The 9,114-nt window shown below is 42.5% G+C and overlaps 1 protein-coding gene across 2 annotated transcripts in view; it reads left to right on the top strand.

Annotated features, from left to right (window-relative positions):
• Positions 1-8,496: 8,496 nt before the first annotated feature.
• TMEM117 (transmembrane protein 117) overlaps positions 8,497-9,114 on the top strand; it is a 566,206-nt gene continuing 565,588 nt past the window's right edge. Inside the window, exon 1 of one of the 2 annotated variants that reach the window (XM_032647238.1) lies at positions 8,497-8,767. The gene's annotated coding sequence lies outside the window, so the exon portion shown is untranslated. The remainder of the gene's footprint in view (positions 8,768-9,114) is intronic. The other variant, XM_032647240.1, reaches the window with a different exon arrangement.

Raw genomic sequence — 9,114 nt, 5'->3', positions numbered from 1 at the left:
TTTATTTTTTTGATATTGAATTGTGTGAGCTGTCTATATATTTTAGATATTAACCCCTTGTCAGTCGCATCATTTGTAAATATTTTCTCCCATTCTGTAGGTCGTCTTTTCATTTTGTCAATGGTTTCCTTTGCTGTGTGAAAGCTTTTAAGTTTAATTAGGTCCCATTTGTTGATTTTTGCTTTTGTTTCCCTTGCCTTAGGAGACTGATTCAAAAAATGTTGCTACAATCTATGACAAATAATGTTCTGTCTATGTTTTCTCCTAGGAGTTTCATGGTTTTCATTCTTACATTTAGGTCTTTAAACCATTTTGAGTTTATTTTTGTATATGGTGTGAAGGAATGTTCTAATCTCGTTATGTGTCTCCAGTTTTTCCAGCACCACTTGAAGAGACTGTCTTTTTTCCATTGTATATTCTCACTTCCTTTGTCATAGATAAATTGACAGAGGTGTGTGGGTTTATTTCTGGGCTCTCTATTCTGTTTCCTTGATCTATGTATCTGCTTTTGTGCCAATACTACACTGTTTTGCTACTGTAACTTTGTAGTATATTCTGATGTCTGGGAGGGTTATGCCTCCAGCTTTGCTCTTTTTTCTCAAGATTGCTTTGGCAATTTGAGGTCTTTTGTGGTTCCATATGAATTTTAGAATTATTTGTTCTAGTTCTGTGACAAACATCATGGGTATTTTGATAGGGATTGCATTAAATCTGTGGATTGCTTTGGGCAATATGGCCATTTCAGCAATCTTAATTCTTCCAATCCAAGAGCATAGGATATCTTTAGATTTCTTTGTATCATCTTCATTATCTATCATCAATGTTTGTAGTTTTCAGAGTATAGATCTTTCACATCCTTGGTTAAGTTCATTATGATTTTTTTTTTAACTTTCTCTTTCTGATATTTCATTATTGGTGTATAGATTTTCAACAGGTTACTGTATATTAATCTCATATCTTGCAACCTTACTGAATTCATTTACTCTAATAGTTTTTGGGTGGAGACTTTAGGGTTCTCTATATAAAATATCATGTCATCTTTATTTTATTTATTTATTTATATTAACTAGAAATAGAATTTAGATAAATATTTAAGAAAACAGAAAAGAAGGCTACATAAAAATCCCACATGGTAAAACTTAAAAAAACACTTATTCCTTTTAACAAAGGTTTAGGCGTATTGTTTAGAGTTTCCCTTGTCTTCAATAATATTAATAGCATGTAACATAATATTGGATGTTGTATCTGCTATTTCACAGGTAATATTCTATGCCACTTAACACATTTTGACTCATTTATTCCCAACAAATCTATATCCTAGATACCATTATTATCTTCATTTTACAAATGAGGAAACAGAAACACAAAGATGAGTGAATTGACCAGGGTTAAATGACGATCATGTCATCTTAAAACAGTGACACTTTTCCCTGTCACTATTTGCAAAGACATCTTTTTTTTTTTTTTTTTTTTTTGCGGTACGCGGCACTCTCACTATTGTGGCCTCTCCCGTTGTGGAGCACAGGCTCCGGATGCGCAGGTTCAGCGGCCATGGCTCACGGGCCCAGCCGCTCCGCGGCATGTGGGATCTTCCCGGACCGGAGCACGAACCCGCGTCCTCTGCATCAGCAGGCGGACTCTCAACCACTGCGCCACTAGGGAAGCCCAGAGACATCATTTTAATTACTTTCTAAAACTTGGAAGAGTGGGTCAGCCAGGCTTCTGGGTTGAGCAGTTCTGATGGAGGAGGGGGCCCCAGGCACTGAAGAAAAGGCTTTTGAAGCCCCTTTTTATTTTTTCATAAATTGAAGAAGTGGAGGATGGGGAAGATGGCTACCCCTAACCCTTATGGGAGGCAGGGAGAACAGCCCTTCTGGTCTATGGGTAGAGTCAGGCTACTGTTTTTTATTTCATGGCTACATAAAAACAGGGCCATTGTTGTCAAATACAAATCATTTTCATTTCTTATTTTTTAAAAAATTCCTGGTGCTAATTATTTCTCTTATTATCCGCCTGCCCTGAGCCCCTTAGTGCTAAAAGAGCTGAAACTGAAAAGTCCATTTTCAATAATCTGGCTTTCCTTACTTCTCCAAAGACATAATTCACTATCCCCTACAATCTGCTCCTGTGAATGGACCATAACATTCCTGATCCTTTGAGCTTCTTCTCTTCATCCCCTCCTCCCACTTTCTCTCCTACTGGTCTTCCCTCTCTTCCTCCCCTGCTTCAGCATGTATTGATTGAGAACCTTATGGGGAATAAGCATTGTTTCTGTGCTGCTCCCCTTTGCCTGGAATTTCTTCTTTCTCCCTTTGCTGCTTATCTAAATTCTCCTTATCCTTTAACGTTTGCTTCAAGCACCGTCTTCCATTTGGTTAATACAGCAATTACTAAGGATAGTTTTTTGGGGTTTATTTCTCCATTTCAAATTTCTATAGCTCTTATGGTCAGTAAAATGCATTTGGCCTTGATCCCATGTCACATTTTATTACTGTTTATGGTGGTTATAATCTATCTCTTGTCTGCTCATTTAGATCACGGAGTTTCCTGAGGAAACAGACATGCTGTGTTTGTCTTTGAAACCTCAGCACCTTGCAGTGCTTTGATGGACTAGCTGCTTTGGATATGTTTATAGTTTGGGTGGTATATTTGGTAATTTATATGAAATCAAGAGTTTTGAAGGCTCTCAAATCAAGCTACTCCCCCTTGGGCTAGGTCTATGAAACCTGTCAAAATGGGTCTGTTGGAAACAGTCTGAAGAAGAAAAAAAAAAAAAGACCATTTGTTTTAGGAGAAATCAAGCAGGAAGAAAGCGAAGGTCAGCTCAAAACTGCCCAAAGGCAAATTTGCCATTTTAAACCAGCAGTTGCATTCCTGTGGATGAAGTCATCCCCAATCTCAGTCAACTGCTGCTTCTTGGGAGTGAGGCACTGGTCAGTTCTTAGGGTCTCTTGTATTTGCAAGAGTGAGTGAGAGGCAGAGGAGAGAGCAAGTAGAGGCAGTAAAAAGAACTGAAGGGAGTGGCCAGTGAAACAATTGCCCCTCTCTGTCATCATAACAGAAATGGTTCTTTGAAGGAACTGTTGCATTTATGTCGATTCTTCAGGACAGGTGTGAGTCAGGGCTGATGCTGGCCACCAAGTAGGTGGCAGCTCTACTTTTGCTATGACTGCTAGTCCAGCCTTTGTTTGCATGACTCCTTTGTTTTAAAAACTGTACAGAAAAATCCCTTTGCCCGGCCATTTATCGGCTGGAATGGAGGCTAGGCGAATCAATCATTTGGTAAAAGAAACCCTGTGGAAATATAAGCAGGGCAGGGATGAGATAAATAATTATGATAATAAAAAGAACATTTATGGAGAACTTAATATGAACGAGGCCAAATGTTAAAAGTAAAACACACATTAGTTAATCCCTCTAACAACCTGTGAGGCAAGTACTAAGTAATTTGCTTAATATCACATTGCCACTATCTGTGCAGAGCCAGGATTTCAGAGCACAGGCTCTAATATTCCAACCAGTAGACATGTAATGATCTTTTCCCAAGCAAAATTCAGGACATGTGGACTAACTAAAATATATCAGGGACTTGCCTGGTGGCGCAGTGGTTAAGAATCTGCATGCCAATGCAGGGGACACGGGTTCGAGCCCTGGTCCAGGAAGATCCCACATGCCACGGAGCAACTAAGCCTGTGAGCCACAACTACTGAGCCTGCACTGTAGAGCCCGAGAGCCACAACTATTGAAGCCCACGAGCCTAGAGGCAGCGTTCCGCAACAAAGAAGCCACCACAATGAGAAGCCCACGCACAGCAACGCAGCTAGAGAAAGCCCGTGCGCAGCAACGAAGACCCAACGCAGCCAAAAATAAATAAATTTATAAAATATATCAGTGTATTCTGGGTACAGTGGGGCTAGACATTTACAATTACGTCTGCTGAGGAAAATCCTGGCAATAAAGCCATTGACCTTTAAATACCAGAAGAAAATTAAGGATCAGTTTCAAATTTCTATTCTTGCTTCTTTGGAAACAAGGGAATTATGCTGTTTATATATGGAGTGTGCAATAAGCATCATCCTGATTGACCTGTTGGAAGTTAAAAATGATTTTGCTTGGAGTACATCAAATCACTGATGAAAGGGTTTCCTGATAGACTTGGTACAGACTACTGATGCTTCCGCCTATAGTTTCCTTTTGCTTTCAAAGGGCCATTTAGAGAGGATACAGTTTGGTCATGATCAAAGTTTTCACCAAATTTTGAAGTGTATATTGAGCTTGTCTTTTCCTTTTTTTAAAATACAGAGTATAACTGTATTATTAATCTACTGGGATAGATGAGGCAAACAGAAGAACATCATCTCATGTGGTTACTTCTAATTTCTGCCCTCTTGGGTCAGACTGTACAAAGGAATTATATATAAACAAGACATATTTTAAGCCTGTCTGTCTGCAGGGTTGACTCTGTATGTGGAAGTAGAGTAGGTAGAAGACTGGATAGTGGCATTTGAGAGTTTCCTATTTAAACTATTTATATCATTGCCCTGACATTGTCTGAAACTGTGGCCAGTTTACTGCCTATAAAGAAAAGAAACGGAGCTGTCTGTGTTAAAATATGGATGGGATGAGTGCAAGATATGCAGCTCTGCCATCTTGGTTTCTTCTTGGGGCTCCTATCTATAATACCATTTTCAAACACTGCTGACCAACACTAGAGAAATGGTTAATTTCTGTGAGTAAACAGTTGCCATCTGTGCACTGGACCAACAGATTTTGGTCTGGAGGAAAGTTTTCATAGAACATAAGGTTTGATGGGAAGGAAGAATGGCCTTTACTGAGAGCCTATCATGCACCTGGCATTCTATAGGTGTCTTACACACATTAAGGCACTTGAAACTCCCAGTAGTTCTGTGTGGTAGGTGGCAACTGGGATGGAAAGAGACTGGAGAATAGGGAGAACAGTAGCCTAAATCCTGAATAGGATCTGTCCTTGAACAGGCCAAAAGACCTACCTTGGGCCCATAAGTCCATGTCCAGATGTAACATCTCCACTTTAATGGTGAAGAAAAGAAGACCTAGGGATTCTTACGGTAATCTTATAGTAGCAATTTGCTCAGAGTTGCAGCTAGGGTTGTGATGGAACCAGAATTCACACCCATATTCCTTATTCCAGGCCTCCTAACTGTAATACCCACATCCCTTTTGAGGTACACAGGGAGGAAGTATAAGATGAGAGGTTAAAATGTGGGCTGGCGAGACACACTGCCTGGTTTCTGATCCTTACTCCACCACTCTGGCTAGTCGTGAGATCCTGCATGAACTGCTCAGTCTCTGCTTGTCTCTTTCCTCAAAGACAAACATAGAAGTGAAACTAACTGCAGCATCTCACAGGTCTGTTGCAGAGATTAAACATTTTAATACATGAAATGGACCTGGTGCACAATAAGCCTTCCATAAATCAAACTTTTATCACTACATGTTATTGTGACAAAGATCAAGTGTAAAGGCTATTCTCCTGTCTGGTTCTTAGATAGGGGTGAACTGGAGATCATGGATGGCTATTGAAGCAAAGAGCACAAGCTTCTTGTCAGTGGTAAAAAGGGAGCATTGATATTGAAGAAAATCCTGCCCATTTCAATATTTTGCCTTGAAGTGGTCCTGGAGAACTGTATTCTTTAAAACTTGAGATCTCTCAATTAAGAACAAATAGTAAGCATTGGTTAAGTTTATTTTTAAAATTATTATTAAAGGAAGCCTGACCGTAAGTTAAGAAGGCAGGGATCTAAAGGTAGGGTAATGAGTACTGTGTAACTGAGGCCAGACATTTCAGTTCTGATGAACTGAAATTCACTCTAGTAGATACCAGAGTAATTCAACCAATCATGGAGTGGAGTGAGTTCTATTTTTCAAGTAGACAGAAGAGAAGCTGCTCAATGATTTTTACCCCAATATCCTTTGAAATACAATGTGTTGACACACTGTCTTTCAGGAACAGGAAAAGCGTCTTTTGTTTTGCTTTGTTTTGTTTCTTTGGGGGAGGGGATGATAGTTAAGAACCCACAGTCCTCAGTATTATGCTGTACAATTTTTGAAGCTTTAATATTTTCCAGTTTTAACTGATTGAAGATTCTTTGCTTTAAATGAAGACATAAGGAAAATATAGCATATGGTGAAGAGGTGGAGAAAAGGGAACCCTAGTACACTGTCAGTGGGAATGTAAATCGGTGCAGTCACTATGGTAAACATTATGGAGATTCCTCAGAAAACAAAAAATAAAACTACCATATGATCCAGTAATCCCACTCCTGTGTATACATCTGAAGAAAACAAAAACACAAATTTGAAAAGATACATGCACCTCAATGTTCATTGCAGAATTATTTACAATAGCCAAGATATGGAAGCAACCTAAGTGTCCATTAACAGGTAAAGAAGATGTAGTATGTGTGTGTGTGTATATATATATATATATATATATATATATATATATATATATATATAAAATGGAATACTACTCAGCTATAAAAAAGAATAAAGTTCTGCCATTTGCAACAACATGGGTGGACCTGGAAGGGTATTATGTTTAGTGAAATAAGTCAGACAAAGGCAAATATTGTATGTTATCACTTATACATGGAATTTAAAAAATAAAGCAAATGGATGAATATAACAAAGACTCACGGATATAGAGAAAAAACTACTGGTTACCAGTGGGGAGAGGGGTGGGGGGAGGGGCAACACTGGGTAGGGAATTAAGAGCTACAAACTACTATGTATAAAATAAATAAGCTACAAATATATATTGTACACCACAGGGAAATATAGCCATTATCTTATAATAACTTTGACTGGAATATAATCTATAAAAATACTGAATCACTATGCTGCACATCTGAAAGTAATATAATATTGTAAATCTACAGTTAAAAAAAAAATATATATAGCATATGGAAGTCATGTTAATTAGTTACATGGTTTAATAATTTTTTGTAAAATAATCCTAATTATAGTTACAAAACCACAGTAGACTCTAATAGTTAAACTGTGGAATTAATCTGCTATTTATTGAGCCATTACTATAACTCATTATGGTAGGTATTGAGGATGCAATGGTGAGTAAGATTTAGTCTCTGCCCTCAAAGAGTTTATTGTTTAGTGGGGGAGAAAAAGAAGTTGTAAAAAAGTACAGCAAATGTAAGAAATGTCACAGTAAAATGTACAAAGTCCTAGCATAGGAAATAACTTTCTGGGAAAACTTGTGAAAGCTTCACTATGCTGAGAGTTCCATAAGATGATCACAAACTGTGACTACAATGTAGATATATGTGGTCATTCTTAGAAGTAGAACAAATGTCAAACTAGTGAGAAGTATGGCAGTGGACTCCCAACGATCCCTGTGTACACTAGCTACACTGCAGGACTTGGGAATGGCTCTCTCTATACCATCTCAAAATCTGCTGACATCTCAGCTCTCCCTGTTGCTACCCAATTTATTCCTGAATCATGCTGCCAGTCCAGGAGAGAGGCTGTTCTCCTCCTAAGTTTGCTACTGTTAAGTAGATATGAATTATCGCATTTTCCATTTGACTATACAAACTAGTGGTCACTTCTGTTAGCATGGAATATCAGTATGCCGGATAGCAGTTTTTAATACATTATAAGCAACCTGTAAATTGAGGTAGCAGTTGTTATTGGGTGTGGATGGAAACAAGGCCACACACATATATAATGGAAAAGACGCTACAACAGGAAGAAAGGAACCTGTTAAATGTGGTCAGAGGGTCTTCCTCCGGCATGCTGCAAAGGAATCACTTGAGCACTATAGAATTATAGTTTATTGAGAGCTTCAGGCTGCAAAAAGGTTAAAAATTGTGCTCCTGTGTGCTTCCGTATATATGTGTGCATCAATGCATGTATGCATTTATATATGTGTGTATACATATGCAGCTCACTTCTAAGTGTGTATGAATGTGTTTGTGCTTATAAAAGTGTGTACATGTGTGAATATATGAGCATATGTTTTGTGTAAGTTAGACAGGCTGGAAAGTAAGTTTCAGACTTCTCAGATCGTCGCGGGCTCTGTCTCTTCCCACCCCCAGCCCTCCACGCCACCAATAGACAAAAGCAGGAAGGATGCCCTGTGACCCGACCGCGTTAGAAAGTTTGCAGCTCTTAGAGGACATTCCACCTGGGAACCTCATTGGTTGCCCGCAGGATGGTGGGTTTTATAAGAAGTCGGCCGATTCCCCCCGGGAAGAAGGGGCTGCTGTTGACAGGCTAGGCTGAAGCCCTGCCGTCCCCGGCCGCCACCCCCTACCCCTCCGGGTACCGAAGTCGGTCCCCGCCCGTCGCCGCCGCCACCGGCTCTGCAGAGGAGGGCCCGGCCCGGGCAGCTCGGCTGCGGCGCAAGACCCGCGGGCTGGAGTCGGGCGGGCCCGAGAGGAGGGAGCGGGAGGGCGGGGGCGGCAGGAGGCCATGCCTCCAGCTGCGGAAGCTGCTGCACAGCTGGAGCCGGCGCAGTCTGCGCGGCGCTGTCGCCCTCGCGCTCCCGCTGCCCGGCCCGCGGCCGGCGGACTTTGCGGAGGGCCCCCGGCGTAGGCGGCGACGGGTGTGGGCCGAGCCGGTATTTATAGCTCGGTGACAGCTGCGGTGGCAGCGACGCCGCCGGCCCGTCTCGCCGCGCTTCCCAGCGAGGCCGCGGGCGCGGCGGAGGGCTGCGCTCCACCGGGTCTCCCGAGTGCGGACGCCCCGAGCCCGCGCGGCCCCCTTGGTGAGTACGCGGCCCGGGCGGCCGCGCGCGCCTCCCCAGCCGCTTGGTCCCGCTGCGGCGGAGCCCTCCCGGTCCGGCCGCCCGCAGCCGCGCCGCCTCCTCGTCCTGCCCGCGACTGCGGCCCCGGCCGCGTCCCCCGGCCCGCTGCCCAGCAACTCCTCTCCTCCCTTCCCGGGGTCGGCGCGCCGAGGGGCAGTGCAGTGCCCGGGAGGGGGGCGCGCACCTGCCCTCCAGCAAAAGGAGGAGGAGGAGGGCTAGAGGAGGGCTAGGGGAGGGCTTGGGGCAGCGCGGGGGCGGGGGGCCCTCAAACTACCGGGATCCGAGGGTGAGGGTCGTCGCCAGGACGG

This window comes from Phocoena sinus, chromosome 10 (genome assembly GCF_008692025.1).
Source record: "Phocoena sinus isolate mPhoSin1 chromosome 10, mPhoSin1.pri, whole genome shotgun sequence".
Taxonomy (NCBI): Eukaryota; Metazoa; Chordata; class Mammalia; order Artiodactyla; family Phocoenidae; genus Phocoena; species Phocoena sinus.
This window is presented reverse-complemented; position numbering and strand designations above follow the sequence as displayed.